This window comes from Apodemus sylvaticus, chromosome 4, assembly GCF_947179515.1.
Source record: "Apodemus sylvaticus chromosome 4, mApoSyl1.1, whole genome shotgun sequence".
NCBI classification, from domain to species: Eukaryota; Metazoa; Chordata; class Mammalia; order Rodentia; family Muridae; genus Apodemus; species Apodemus sylvaticus.
The window spans coordinates 28,584,029-28,600,689 of NC_067475.1; positions in this window are offsets into that span (position 1 = coordinate 28,584,029).

Sequence of the window (16,661 nt, forward strand, 5' to 3'; positions counted from 1 at the left end):
TTGTTTCTAGTAATTTTACACTGTGATGACTTTGCCGTGGCCTTTCTGCTATTGCTCATAACCACCAATAGTTGCTGTGTATCCTTTTTTTAAATATTTTTATTTTCTATATTCTTTGTTTACATTCCAAATGATTTCCCCTTTCCCGGATCCCCCCTCCCCATATGTCCCATAAACCTTCTTCTCTCCATCTTAAAGTGTAATTTTAATACGTCCTCAAGGCATTTATGTTGTCCACCTGCTTGCATGCAATAGTTAGTAAATATTCAATTTTATAGCCGTCATTTATCTGTTACATAATCTTTCTCCACACAGAACAGTGCAGCAAGCTTCCATTTAGTGCTAAAGGAGCATCTGGGCTGCAGATCTTTGTGGCTGGACATCCCTTATATTCAGAATCATCATTAGATTACACAGATGCCACATCTCAGGAGACTGTTAGCATAGGGAAGGTGGACCTCAGGGGTCCACAGCAGCATCCCAAAGTCTTTGCAGCAGCACATAATCTTGCAAAGGCAGGTAACAATTGCTTTTTGTTTCAAGGTTAAGCACATCAAATGTCATAGACAACACTTACAGGGCATCCTTTCTCCTACCCCATGTGAAGAAGTCTCTGTTGAACCCATGGCAAGTGGTTCTTCACCACATAAATACTTCAGGAAGAGAGCTCCATTCTATCTTACACTGCCTGAACAGCTTCCTGCTGCTGGTGGTGTTAAAGTTTTCATGCTTTAAAATATGTATTTATTCACTCACTGAGGGGCTTCGGCAAGTGAACCCACATGCCAGAAATCCTGAGCACTGCTTTCTATTTAAAGGTAACTGGAAGCTAAATGAATAATCAGGAAGGTGTGTTCTAAATTTGGAGTAATAGGAAATACAATTACATATTATTAGGGAAATTTCCCCTCAAGTCATGGAAAAAGACCCATGAATTATCCCTGTGCAATTACAGAGAGCCTTTCTTATTACTGTAATATACAAAGTCCTTCTCCATCTCTATAGAAATGCTAGATGACATCAATCTAATAACAAAAACGTTCTCATATCCACAGAAGGTTGCCCAGGTGATGAAGGGTGTAATAGTGAACAGGGGCATCAGTACATTGAACACATGACAAAGGCTCCCTAGTATCTAGGACCAACAGAAGGAGATGCTGTGCTAAACTTACATACACACACATACATACACGTATATGCATGTATATACATGTGCTCAGACATGCAAACCATGTGTATGTACATACACGCATGCATACATAAACATATGCACATGCACACACACATGCACACAGACATGCACATACAAATGCACACTGTGTGTATATACACACATATGCACACTATGTTTATGTACACATACACAAATGCATGCACACACAAGCATGCATATACACATACAAATGAACATACAAATGCATACATATATACACTATGCATATGTACAATATGTACACACATACACACACATATGAAGAAAAATGATGGTCAGATTGTTAGGGATCACAAAGGTCAAACTTAGAGTGAAAGATTTTACAAGAACTTCAATGCCCAGCCATTTTAAATTTGGCAATACTTCTTAAAATACCAGGCAATGGGGCCCAAATGTCCCCAAATATATCTCTCAACAGTGATGTAGGTATTAATGTAGCACCACTGTGAACTAGTCACCTATAAAATAGAAAAAAAAATGTTATATGAAACTTTTTAAAAATTGTTTTAGTTCTTTAATACATTGTTCAGCCTGCATACATATCTACATACAAGGGGGCACCAGACCTCATTATAGCTGGTTGTGAGCCACCATGTTGTTGCTGGGAATTGAGCTCAGACCTCTAGAGGAGCAGCCAGTGCTTTTAACCTCTAAGCCATGTCTCCAGCCCTGCGGTTTTCTTTAACAGGTAAAAATATTATTTTGTGTCAAGATGGGAAACTTATTCAGTCTATAGCCTTTGTAGGGAAAAAAAATCCCTGAATTATTTAAAAACATAAAATCTTAACTCTTGGTGTTAATTAGGATGATGGTTCCTGATCTCACAGAGTAGATGCCAGCATTTAATTCCAGCAGCAAAGGGAGTGGAATTGTGTTAAATTTAGTAAGGTCAAAGGGTAGAATAGAGAATGCAGTGGGGTGGAGTTGGCACTGGTCATTAACATCTACTGAGATTACTCTAGAACATGTTTTTAAGAAAAAAATGACTACTGAAATTATTGCTTAATTATAATAGCTTATTTATATACTAATGAATAAGTAGAAGATAGGGATCAGCTTTACCAAAGGAAGTCACAACTCTCTATGAGTTTTCAGGCTTATACTAATACCTGGGACTAATATAACAACCAAATGGAAGGCAAGACCTTCATGAGGAAGAACATCCAAGATACTTCATATATTCATAAAGTTTCTTTCTTTTTCTCTTAAAGGATCTATGGTCATTGAATCATTTCCACACAGGAAAACAGCTGAACATGGTCCATGAATTTCAGAATGCCTCAGGTATGTGAGTAGAAAGTGTATGTAATTATACCTTGTCCTTGTCAAGAGTATCCCTTTGTGGTGGGCCTGAGGAAATATCCTCCTGAGGGGCAGCTTCATGGCTGTATGGCTGTATGACTTTGAATGAAGAGAAAACCGAACTGAAGTCATAGTTTCATGAGTGAGTAGGCTCTGGGGACTAGATATAATGAACCTGAGAGGAAGGTCAGAAAAAGGCTTTCAAGGAATGAAGTGAATGGCTCGTCAGGCTAAGAGCACTAAGTGTTAGTGACACCCAATGAAGATGTGGAAACAAAAACTGAGTCTAACAATTGTGATGATTCTAAGGAAATGAGACCAATGCTACATACTTTAAATGGGATACTATGTATATGACCCTAGGGACATTGATTGCACCCTATTTATATATCTGTCTGTGTACCATTACAATCTGAGAATATAAGAAAAGTCAGACTCCTCATGTATGAAGAGATGGGTCCTATCACCAGGGAAAAGATAAACCAGTAGGATGAAGATGATGTCTGTTGTATACCTTGAAGTGAGGGATGTAGCTTTTTTTCTGACATTTTGTATGTGTTTTCCCAGAAGTCATTGCTAGCTAGAGGACAAGTTGCACTTCACTTGTATAACCTTATCTAAGAAGCAATCCGGATGGTTCTAAGGATGGGAGATGATAAGGTCCGGTGGCCCATTTTCTCCTGGCCACCACTTCCATGCCACAGCAACAACCCACAGAAGTTCCTTTAGTCAAACAGATGCTGCCATATCCCATGTCCATGCAGCCCCTTGGTGCAAGGAGTGCTAAGCCAGTGAATAGCTAATATTACTATTGCTTAGATTAATTTTCAAAGACTGCAAACACAGGCTGAGGGTGCCCATGAGGAGTCACTGGTACTGAGACTGTTGTTCTAAACATTAAAATCAAAACTCTGAAAATGTTATATTATTTAATTTAAAAAGAAGACCTTCAACAAGTCAGTTTGCCTTAATTAAGTCATGCAGGAGAGTCCTATTATGTATGACTGGTATGGTTTTTGGAGAAAAAACAAAATCCAAAAACCAACAATACCACAGAAACGTAGGCACTCTGGAAAAGCCCTATGAGGGGATAGATAGCACCTATGAAGAAAAGCACTTTGAGGAAGGTAGCTTTAGGCAAGGCAAAGAGAAAATCTTCAGAGGAACCAAACTTGTCCCACCTTCTAGAACTTTGAGAAAATGATTGTTTAAACGTCCAAGTATATGGTACTTTACTATAATAACCATGAAAAACTAATATAAAAGTTTAGTGCTTATCATAAGACTGATTATTATGAGTACAGGTCTGTTTAACAAATATTTTCATTGGCTGTAGTCACTGTGCCAGAAATTAAAGATAAAGAGATGAATAAGAAATGGCTATCTCAGCTCTTCATAGTAGGCTTGTAGAACACGTACATCAACAAGTACATGGTCCCAGAGGAGGACTATGCTTGGAAAATATTTGTATCTCTAGGCTCATGAAACATCATTTTCTTAGAGGAGACTGGGAACAGAATCCAAGATAGAGCATTGAATCTTGTTTCAAATAATAAAAAACAATAAATAAAAATAAGAGATCTTGTTAGGTTCAATGTGCAGATGCCTATCCATGAAGAAATCACAACACAGCTGTGGTGTGGAGGGAAAGGGATGCATGGAGTTACCACAGTAACTAGAGTAGCAGCTTACACTTTATTGGCCAATCGTCGTATATATATGTTAGGCGGCATTTGTGTGGTGTCCTATAGATTCTTACTATTTGCAGGAAATGGTTTGTGAATGATTTCCTCTGAGGTAAATTCCAGAGGAAAGAAAACAAAGACTAAGCTTTCTTCCTTTACCGATGTCCTTTGTGTGTTAGACTTTGTCTTTGTCCAAAGAGGCCTGGCCTTTGTCAAATGGCTCTTGGATAGCATCCTCTAAGTGCCTGGGGCTGACTGGGTTTTGGTGGTTTATTCGGTGTTCATGGTAGACTCTTTTGGCACGCTTGAAAATCGATACAAGCAAGATCACTAATGGCTGAGGCCTCAGAACACATCTTATGGACTAGCTATGAGATGACTTGAATCTCTGGGTCCAAAAAACATGCTCTAGAGTAAGAGATCTATATATCTATATGAAAGGGCCAGCTCCGGAACTTTGGAAAGGTCTTGGAACACTTGCCCCTCCCAGAAGGGAGAGGCTAAATTACATTCCTCAGTTCACAGGGAGGTCCCTGCAGCTAGTGGAGGCCCAGAGTTATTCCAAGGCCATTGGTCATGTTCCCTAACAAACAATTAGTGTAAAGTTAACACTATTCTGCTACTCACATTGGGCCTAATGGCGGCTGCCCTGAGGACTGTATAAAGGGCTGTGTGGGCTGCAAGCAGATTGTTCTTTCCCCATATGCAGGGCAACCCCAGCATGCTGGATTGAATAAAAATCCTCTTGCTTTTTGCATTGATTCCCATCTCCATGTTGTTCACTCAGGGGGTCTTTCTGGCAAGTAAAGACTCCCCCAAGTCTTACATATACATATCTGTTTATCTATCTGTCTGTCTATCTTTCAAAATATGTATTCATCTGTAATCATCTTCTATCACCCAAGAGAATAAAATTTTATATGTCCTTGAGTATGTGTATATTATATATAAATATATATATATGTTTTATGTATATGTTTTTGTGAGTATATACATATATGTGTGTGTGCATTTGTATATGTGTATATGTGTTTATGTGCATGTGTATGTGTGTGTGTTTGTATTTTGTGTTTGTTTGTCTTAAGAAGCAAAAGAAACTTTTTCAAACAAATATTTTCCAACTAACTTTCAGTGAAAATATTAATTAACATACTATATTAGTCATATAATAATTAAATAATTTCACACATCATTGGCTGGCTTTTAAATAAATGTAAGGAATGAAATTGACATAATCTCAGTTTTTTGTTTTCTTATTTTACTCATAGAAAAAAAACAGTTGTATTTTCATGGAAACACAGGCTGAAGTGGGAAGTCTGTAGTTGATGATTATTGATTCTAAAGACAAAATAAATTCATTCTTCTTCCACTTAGAAATTCCTCTGTTCCTTGAAACTATATGCTCTTTTGAGATACATTTTTCCTACTGTGTTCATTTTTTTTCTTTCTCTCAATTCAAACAGCTGAGACCCTGATCACGGCTGTGGGAATGCACATGGAGAGGAAAGCAGATTCCTGAAAAGCATTTCTTGGCTTTTATTTCCTAAACCTGGGTCTGCGAGGGCAGGGGAGACAGTGGCAGGTGGGTCACGGGCAGAGGCAAATGTCCTTTAGAACTTCAAAAAGAAAGAATTCTTTCAAACTAAAAAGAGATTCCATGAAAGGAGGGGGGTGACATGCGAGGTGCCTGCCCTAGAATGTCTAGGGCTGGGGGGATCCTTCATGGCTGCAGCCTCATAGGCAGGAAGGCCAGGAGGGGAACTCTTGCAGGTGGCCAGGGTCTTTGTTACTCTCTACTGAGATTCCTCTAACCCAGTCAGCATTCAGAAACAGCAGGAATGAGAGCTGAATAGAAAGAGCCAAAGGTGAAAAAGTGGAAACCTGTATGGAGACATGTGAAAACTGACACTGGGTGGTGAGGCTTCCTCTCCACATCCCCAAATGGTAAAATACCCAGGTATGATCATGGCAGGTTGGCATAGTCACACTGAAGCTTCCCAATTACCATCAAATGGGATTGAGTATTCCAACAGATCAGCAGGATGAAGATTTAAATATTTTTAAAATTGCTTTAAAGTGCAGTATTTTATTACAGTATATCTGGGTCATGTTACTATAAAAATTAAAAAATCTAACATAAAAAGTGTCTGAAGTAAATGACATATTAACAAAATTTGATGTGTAGCTATTATCACTCAGATTATGAAGCCATGAATATAAAAATTAACATATTTTAAACCCCAAGTATTTGCCAGATCAGATTCTTAAAAGGAAAGTCAGTGACTAACTTCAACTTTTTCAAGTTTTTCTATCATCAATTCTTTACTAATATGTATAGAATAATGAATATCAATAAGGTGAAACACCCAAAGACCTGGAGAACACCCACCCAGATACTTCCTGATTTAGGAACTATTAATTGGTAACTTAAAAGCTGAGTCAAGGAGAATATTATTTTGTGCTTATATGTACAGCTATGCAAGGTCATATATCTTACAGACAGACTTTATCATTCAGTTACTTGAAAATTATCTTCCCATTTGTTGTTATAATTTTTTAAAAAAATAGACAAGTTTCATTTTCAGAAAGCACAGGAGCACTCATAGTCAGTCTGCTAATCCTATGACCTAGAATTTTTTTCTCTGTTTTAGCTAAAACTTTCAAAGGCAAAAGCAAGATTAAAATAGAAAAGAAATTTTCAAACTAATATGAATACTAGTCTTAAATGATCTCTCTCATTTTGTTCCATCGCTCAACTATTTGCATCTATTTTTGCATTCCTGGATCTTAGATAACTTCCAGGTCTTTATTTTGATCCGGGAATAGAAGACCCAAAAGAATCAGAATGCCTTCTGTCAAATTAAAGTCTACGAGGTGGGCACAAGTATGTAAGCAATTAATTGTATAGACTTAGAGCCATCTGGTAAATGATGTAATAGAAATGTGTTGAGAATTCTGGGGAATTGCAGAGGACAGTACGTCTGTCCAGAAGGTAGCGAGGCAAATGAGCATTAGACATGTTTTCTTAAATATCCTGCTGTCTGGGTTGGTCCCTGCTAGACACATTACTGCTATTCAGTTGTTCTTGGAAAAGAAACATGCCCCAGTTGTGAACATCTACATAAGCAAAGCGACAAAGTGATAGAACTATTCCTATTTGGGAATTTAATAGAAATGGCATTTACCTTTTTTATTGGTTATTTTATTTATTTACATTTCCAATGTCTGCCTTCTCGGTTTCTGCTCAGCAAACCTCCCATCCCATTCCCCCTCCCCTTTGCCTCCATGAGGGTGCTCCTCCACCCACCCACCCCCATTCCTGCCTCACTGGTCTAGCGTCCCCTTACACTGGGGCATGGAGATTCCACAGGACCAAGAGCCTCCACTCCCACTGATGCCAAATAAGGCAATAAGCTAAGCAGTACTTGTTAAATTGACATTTTAAGACATTTTACTTTATCTTTAATTTTAATGCAGAAGCACATCATACACCTGAGGCTTGGCCATTGTTGTGAATGACTAACACATAAAGCAGTATAATTTTAGAAAAAGTTTAAAGACATTTTGTACCACGCATTAAATAGGTCCACAACCCAACCTGTCATTGCTTCACACACTGCTATTTAAACCGTTTCCAAAAGATGCTCTTGAGCCTGTGAGACCTCCTTTACCTTTCATTTTGCCCTGCTACAGTGGTCACATTTATAGACCCACCCATAAGCACACACATATGTGTGCTGCACCCATCCATGCCAAACCATGTTCCTATGTCTTCATTTCACTACACATGCCTCACTTCCATCCTTACTCCTGTGCAACTTCTGTGAAGACAAAGCTCTTGTCTTTTTATTTGTATATGATTTTAGATGTTTTTCACATCTTTTTGAGATGCAGTCTTCCTATCCATCCCTTTGACTGGCCTGGCAGTGTTGCTGTGTAGCTCAGGTTAGCCCACATTCATTCAATCCTCACAGCTCTGCCTCTCAAACACCACAACAAAATTTAGGTCCTATTGTGTCCACCTAAGGGTTTGTTCTTGTACTTGTGTCTGCCCACAGGGCTCCTGGAACTACAGTAAATGAACTTAAAACATTCAGAACTTAAAACGTTCATGCTACGTCTGATAATTGGATTTTTCTGCTCTTTTTTTTTATCTTTTTTTTTAAACAAGTACAGTTGCAGATAACTAGATATGCAACACCACTTCTGCACCTTAGACTCAAATGTCACTGTAGAAGGTAGACGTGAAGAAATTGTAAGAACCAGGGGAAGAGAGAGTTTACTGTGAGATTGCATCTTCTAGAAGTGTCAAAGAAGCTAAAGCCATGAACTCTCATCACCGTGGCTGCCTCAACAAGACCTGAATAAAGATGACACCTACAGACATGCTGGCATGGAAGGGGGAAATCTTTTGGGGCCTCAGGAAGGAGTCCCTCTGGTTGGCTAATTCTAATCCTGAGAGGTCAGGACTGAGATCATATACATGTAGCGGCTCATGTGGACTCAGAAAATTTTCTTGTGTGTGTGTATGTGTGTGTGTGTGTGTGTGTGTGTGCATCTGTGTCTGTGTCTGTGTCTGTCTGTCTTTGGAAGGAGTTGGAAAGGGGGAGAGGAAAGAGAGAAATGATGTTATTACTTTTTTTTTTGTTTTGTTTTGTTTTTCTGAGACAGGGTTTCTCTGTATAGCCCTGGCTGTCCTGGAACTCACTCTGTAGACCAGGCTGGCCTTGAACTCAGAAATTCGTCTGAGTGCTGGGATTACAGGAATGCGCCACCACTGCCCGGCAATGTTATTACATTTTAATTTCAAAAAATATTTCAAGATAAATTGATAAAATATATATGTAAGTTTGTCTCTGAAATTTTGCTTTTGAATGCTTTTGTTATTTCTTCCCATAAATAAATACTGGAATTTAGAGGCTGAGAACGATATTCAGTTAAGAAGATAAAAAGTGTATACAGGTAAATGTTTGAGTTTCCCTCTCTTACTGAAACAGCATTACTTCACTTCTTTATGTACATAAAAAGTGAAAATTCACATGAAGGGGAAGAAAGTCTTTGTGCAGTCACGTTGAGACTTACAACCTTCCAGAAATTCCCCCACAATGCCCGACATGTATGTTGTGCCAAGCCCAGTTTAGAATGTTATTAAGTGACTTTACAATTTCAAAGTGCTTTGCAATAATTTATAAGTTAGTTTTCGCAAAATTCTTCAAGGGAAATGGAGACAGTCTATGGCTACTTTAGAAAAAATAGCTAAAGATGACAAAAGCAGAGTAGAAAATAAGAGAGAGGGGTGGATGCTGGCTGTGCCCTTCTATTCTGTGGCTCTGAGTCCCAACTGGGTTCCTGCCTTGCCAGTAGAGAAGTGTACATTGACACAGACACGACATGCAGGGAAGAAAAAAAGTCACTCACAGTGGCATGGGTCAGGCAGAAGGTCCCTTGTCCTAGATCCTGTTTCATCTCTTTATATTAAACCAACCAGATTAAGGACTGAATCACAAAGGCACACACCTTGTCTAGCATTTCTATTGCCACTGGACATGCTTGACTGGCTCCGGTCATTTGGCTTCTATTTTACTACATTTGCGGTTGCACAGTTCGAAACTCATATTAACACTTTGGTCTGATCTTTTTCTATGTAGTGAACTATTTTACTGATTTCTCACTTGTAGCGTTGAAGTGTATGCATGCCATGCATTCTCTCAACATTCAACAGCCTGTGCTGTGGCAGGTGGAGCTACTAGTTTCTGTGCTTTGCTTCCTGTAATACACAGTACTACTTTATCCTTTTATTGCTTCATGTTGAGAAGAGTTTGCTTTGAACCCCTTATGTTCAGGTGTGCAATGTATCTTACTTTGAACAATGGGATATAGTTCTTGTGACTTCAGGAGGGACTTGATTTGTCATGATAAGACTAGCTCCTTTTCCTCTATCCAGTGGGCTCATGGTACATGGTATAGATGCTCCATTCAATCCACAGACCTGCAGGTGTAAACTCGATTCTACAAAGGGATGCACAAATGTATGAATGGAAAATTACACTGATTGTTACAGATATTGAGGTTTAGATTGGCTTATGATTCAAAGAAGAGTTTTTACAACAATGGTTAAGTAATATAGATACCAAACATATGGTATGAGGTGTAAAATTAAATAGAACTTTAAGCCCATATGATTTCACAGCTTATTATCATTTACAATTCCCAAAATGTTATCAAAATAAGTAGATAAGGTAATAAATTATAGTGATAGAGCACATTTTGTAAAGAGTGAAGTAACAGTAGGAGACACAGAATGAAGAACATCTAGGTTTATCTGGTCAGACAAACAAGGATGGGACATTTAAATACAGGGTAAAAGAAGAAGGCATAGATATGTTAGAGAAGGCCTAGATAGGAAGGAGTGTGGCTGGTTAAACTTGGTGTAAGTAAATGAGAGAAATAAAGGGAACTTAACCACAGTAATGGGCATTCTTCAGAATTATATCTATCTACATGCTGAGAAAATCCAAGGGTTAATAAGTAATACAGCATCAATCTACAAGTCAAGATAAATTTGCAATCACAGGGAATCCATCATACATTCAGAAAAAATATTAAGTTGAACTCATTATAGCCATTGTGGATAATGACCTCAAGTGGGGACAAAGTTACTTGTACATTGATCTTGCCGACTAATAAATGTCATAGAATGTGAGATTCTTAGTCCGAAAGACTGCCAAATCATTTGGAAACCATGTATTCCAAGTCTTAGTGTGGCCTTGGTCCTGGAGATTACCTTAAAATTAAAAACTTAAGATTGCACATAAGACAACTAAAGCTAAGAACATTTTTGTTGTTGTTTTTGAAAATCTAAAACCCAAATAGCCATAACCCGGGTCTTATTGACAGTTCATGGTGCACAAGAAAAATAGTATCTGTATTTGTTGAAGGATCAGTGTTCAGGATGCACCCCAGTGCTGATTAGTTCCTAAGCTCCTAAGCAAGCAGTTAAGGTGGACCTGTAGTCACCAGCCACACCATGTTCTCAGCTACAGGAATGTCGGGCTTCTAGATAGAAATGATAGTGCACTTCTGCCCAAGGCTAGCTGTGGTCACATAGTGAAGGCATTATTTGGCAAGGGATGACAGGACCAAGAAGAAGCTAATATTACCTCAATCATATTGCTCCTTCTAACAAAACATGAAACCACAGACAGATACATACAAGCAAGAATACTGAATCAAGTAAGCTAACACAATCCAGTGGCGCATCTTCTAAAATATTTCAGAATATATATAATTGAACTGTTATGTTTTACTCCTTTTAATAGCATCTACAAACGTTTATAATGTTAACTCTTTTAGAGAAAAAGCCATAGCTTCCCTTATTTGACCTGATTTTAAAAAGAGATATCAAAGATGTTTGCGTGAAAAGAATAGTGTTTTTTCCCCAAAGCCATAAAATTCCCAGTGGTTAAAATTATAAATGCACCACTTTGAAAATCAGTCTGGCGGTTCCTCAGAAATCTAGACATGACACTTCCGGGGGACCCTGCTATACCACTCCTCAGCATCTACCCAGAGGATTCCCCAGCATGTAATAAGGACACATGCTCTACTATGTTCATAGCAGCCCTATTTGTAGTAGCCAGATGCTGGAAAGAATGGAGGAATGGATACAGAAAATGTGGTATATTTACACAATGGAGTACTATTCAGTCATCAGAAACAATGAATTCATGAAATTCTTAGACAAATGGATGGAGCTGGAGAACATCATACTAAGTGAGGTAACCCAGACTCAAAAGATCAATCATGGTATGCACTCACTGATAAGTGGATATTAGCCTAGTAATGTGGAATACCCAAGACATAATCCACATATTAATTGATGTCCAAGAGGAACGGAGGAGTGGTCCCTGATTCTGGAAAGACTCAGTGCAGCAGTATAGGGGAATACCAGGATAGGGAAGTGGGAAGGGGTGGATTGGGGAATAGGGGGAGGGAAGAGGGCTTATGGGAATTTCAGGGAGTGGGGAGCCAGAAAAGGGGAAATCATTTGAAATGTAAATAAAAATAATCGAATAAAAAATGCATCTTGACTGAAGGATGAGACTTCCCAAGATGCATCACCTGCCTTCTCCTGGCTCTGCCCAGCTTGCTTTAGACCTGTTTCAGGCAGATCACAAGTTCATGTCACAGGGAAGTTGGAAAAAACTGCCAGTTCTTGCCTTACAATAAAAGCAGAACTTTTTCTGCTTTAAGTATATTGTTCACAAAACAAACAAAAGACCAGGGCCATTCAGTTAAAGGAAATGACCTCACCTTTGAGTGAATTGATGAAAATAAAAAAATAGTGAAGGAATAGCTATTATATCGACACACAATGGTCTCTTAGTGAGTAAAGGCTGAGTAAAAGCATTTATTAGTAAAGAGAAAGTAGGGATGTGCCAAGGCATTTAAATAATAGGTATTGATTAGGGGCACTATCTCCCAGTCCAGGGACAGCTCTTAAGACTAAGTACCAGCCCTGGCTTCCTGTGAACATACGGAATCCTGGTAGCCCAGGAGGGTGGTCCAACCCGTGGATCCCTGAAGCAAACTTCAGAAAATGTTGGTTCTCATTTCTCCTTTGCATCTCAAGTTAAGGTCATGGTGCCTGTCTCCGATTAGCTTGTTTCCTCATCACACTCTTCCCCACCCTCCTACCTCTGCTGTGCCAGCTTCTATCTGATGCCTCTGCATCACCTCACTGGTGGTCCTTCCACTCTCAGGTCAAGCTGAGTTTCTCCTGTGAATAGCAAAATGCTGAGCTCTCCTGCCCTCCTTAACAGCCCCCTTGGAGACTTCCTTAGAGCTAATGGCCTTGAAAGTCCATGGCTGATGCTGGCTTCACTGTTTTATTTTGTTTGTCTCTGGCTTTATTTTAGCATCTCAATATTAGTATCTTCATATCTATCCTTAAGTCTCTCAATCCTCTTATGCATGTACCAACATCCTTGCTATTATGAAATTTTACTTTCTTGAATATTATATAGTTGATAACTAAGTTTTCATATAAAATTTTAATTAAAATCTTTGAGAATATCACACACACACACACACACACACACACATACAGACACATACAATATGCTTCCATCATATTTGCCCTCACTACTTTTCTGACTTGTATGAAGCAGCTCCCAATTTTATGTCATCTCTTATTAAACAACCCACTGAGGCTAATTTTTCAGCCCATGTACTCATAAGATAGGGAGATAGATCTGCTGTGGCATGGGCGATCTACCAGAGCCACATCCTAAAGACAAAATGACTCTCCATCACCTAGCAGGTGACCTTAGCCAAAATGCCTAACATTTGGGGGAGGGAAGCTTGAAAAAGCCACCTTCAGTTGATAGAGCCTCAAGTGGAAAGACAAGGTTACTAAACCAGTCATAATTTCTGAACCAGAATTCTTCTAATCTAAATGAACTGCAGGGACAAAAATGAGGAAGAAACTGAAAGGAATAAAGTACAATGACTGGCCCAAGTTGGAATCTGCCTTATAGGGGTGGGGGTACAAAGGCCTGACACTATCATTGATGCTATGATGTACTCATAGATGGGAGCCTGGCATGGCTGCCCTCTGAGAGGCCCTACCAGCAGCTGACTGAAACAGACGCAGGTATTTAACACCCAATCATTGAACTGAAGTCAGGGACCACTAAGGTTGAATTGGGGGAAGAACTGAAGCAGTTTAAAGGAAGAGTGATGCCATAGGAAGACCAGTAGACCCAACCAACTGAGACCCCAGGGAGCTCCCAGAGACTGAGCCACCAACCAGGAGTATACATGGGCTGGTTCAAGGCCCCCCGGCACATACATAGCTGAGGTCTGACTGCTCTGGCTACAGTGGGAGAAGATGGGCTTAATCTTCCAGAGATCGAGGTTCCAAGGAAGGTGAAGGCCTGATGTGTTTCAGGGGCAAAGGGGGCATGGAGGTAGCATACTCTTGGAGGCAAGGCAAGGTAGGAATGGGATGAGGAACTATGGGGCAGGAGGACAGAGGATGGGCAATGACTGGAATGTAAATAAATAAAATAACTTTTAATAAAACACATCAATTATAGGTAGCTATAGGGATAATGTCATGTTTACTGTGTGGAAACATTAACTGTCAATAGAAATCTGATGGTCTATTAGGAAAAGGCAGGAAGTAGAAGGTAGTAGGTTAGTAGAGAGATTGAAACTCTGGGAGATGTACATGAGAGATTTGCCACCTGGACTCTGAGGAAGTCAGACATATGAAACTGAAGAGAGGTAACCAGCCATGTGGTAGACATAGAATAGTTTAAATGGGTTAAGTAAGATACTTGCTGGTTAGGTAACAAGTCTAGCAAAAGGCCATAAGCATTTTTAATAAATAATGGCCCTCCATATCGCTATTTGTAAACTGGGGCATGGGTATAAAAACACACCTCAGTTAGGCATGTGGGCTTTTAATTCTGATAGGCTTTAATTTGTGTAGGTCTTACACAAGCAGACACAGTTGCTCTGAGTTCCTAAATACACAGCAGTCCTACATGTCCAGATGATACTGTTTCATCCCATTCTCCTCTACCTCTGGATCTTTTTTTTATTGGATATTTTCTTTACTTACATTTCAAATGGCATGCCCCCTGCCCTGCTTACCAACCCATCCACTCCTGCTTGCCTGTTCTGGACTTCACCTATATTGGTGCATGGAGCATTCTTAGGACCAAGAGCTTCTCCTCTCATTGATGTCCAACAAGGCCATTGTCTGCTACATATGCAGCTGAAGCCATGGGTCCCTCCATGCCTACTCTTTGGTTGGCAGTTTAGTCCCCAGGAGCTCTGGGTATACTGGTTGGTTCATATTGTTGCTCCCCCTATGGGCTTGTAAACCCCTTCAGTTCCTTGGGGCCTTTTCTAGCTCCTCTTTTGGGGACCCGGTGATTGGCTGTGAGTATCCACTTCTGTATTTGTCAAGTTCTAGCAGAGCCTCTCAGAAGATAGCTATATCAGGCTTCTGTCAGCAAGCACTTGTTGGCATCCACAATAGTGTCTCGGTTTGGTAACTGTATATGGGATGTATCCCCAGGTGGGGCAGTCTCTAAATAGCCTTTCCTCCAGTATCTGTTCCACAACTTTTCTCTGTATCTCCTCCCATGGGTATTTTGATCCCCCTGCTGAAGAACTGAAGTATCCACAATTTAATCTTCTTTCTTCTTGAGCTTCATGTGATATGTGAATTGTACCTTGGGTATTCTGAGCTTCTGGGATAATATCCACTTATCAGTGAGTGCCCACCATGTGTGTTCTTTTGTGATTGGGTTACCTCACTCGGGATGCTATCTTCTAGTTCCATCCAGTTGCCTAAGAATTTCATGAATTTATTGTTTTTTCTTTATTGATATATTTTTATTTACCTTTCAAATGATTTCCCCTTTTCTGGGTCCCCACTCCCCGCAAGTCCCATAAGCCCTCTTCCGTCTCCCTGTTCTTCCATCCACCCCCTCCCATTTCCCTGTTCTGGAATTTCCCTATACTCTTGCACTGAGTCTTTCCAGAACCAGGGGACACTCCTCCATTCTTTTTGGACATTATTTAATTTGTGGATTATGTCCTGGGTATTCAAAGTTTCTAGGATAATATCCACTTATCAGTGAGTGCATACCATGATTGATCTTTTGAGACTGGGTTACCTCACTTAGTATGATGTTCTCCAGCTCCATCCATTTGTCTAAGAATTTCATGAATTCATTGTTTCTAATGGCTGAATAGTACTCCATTATGTAAATATACCACATTTTTTTGTATCCATTCCTCCGTTGAAGGACACCTAGGTTCTTTCCAGCTTCTGGCTACTACAAATAGGGCTGCTATGAACATAGTGGAGCATGTGTCCTTATTGCATGCTGAAGAATCCTCTGGATATATGCCCAGGAGTGATATAACAGGGTCCTCAGGAAGTGTCATGCCCAGCGTTCTGAGGAACCGCCATACTGATTTCCAAAGTGGTTGCACCATCTTGCAATCCCACCAGCAGTGGAGGAGTGTTCCTCTTTCTCCACATCCTCGCCAACACCTGCTGTCTCCTGAATTTTTGACCTTAGCCATTCTGACTGGTGTGAGGTGAAATCTAAGGGTTGTTTTGATTTGCATTTCCCTAATGATTAATGATGTTGAACATTTCTTAAGGTTTTTCTCAGCTCTCTGAAGTTCTTCATGTGAAAATTCTTTGTTTAGCTCCGTACCCCACTTTTTAATGGGGTTATTTGGTTCTCTGGGTTCTACTTTCTTGAGTTCTTTGTATATATTAAATATTAGCCCTCTGTCGGATTTAGGGTTGGTGAAGATCCTTTCCCAGTCTGTTGGTTGACGTTTTGTCCTTTTGACAGTGCCCTGTGCCTTACAGAAACTTTGTAGTTTTATGAGGTCCCATTTGTCAATTCTTGATCTTAGAGAAT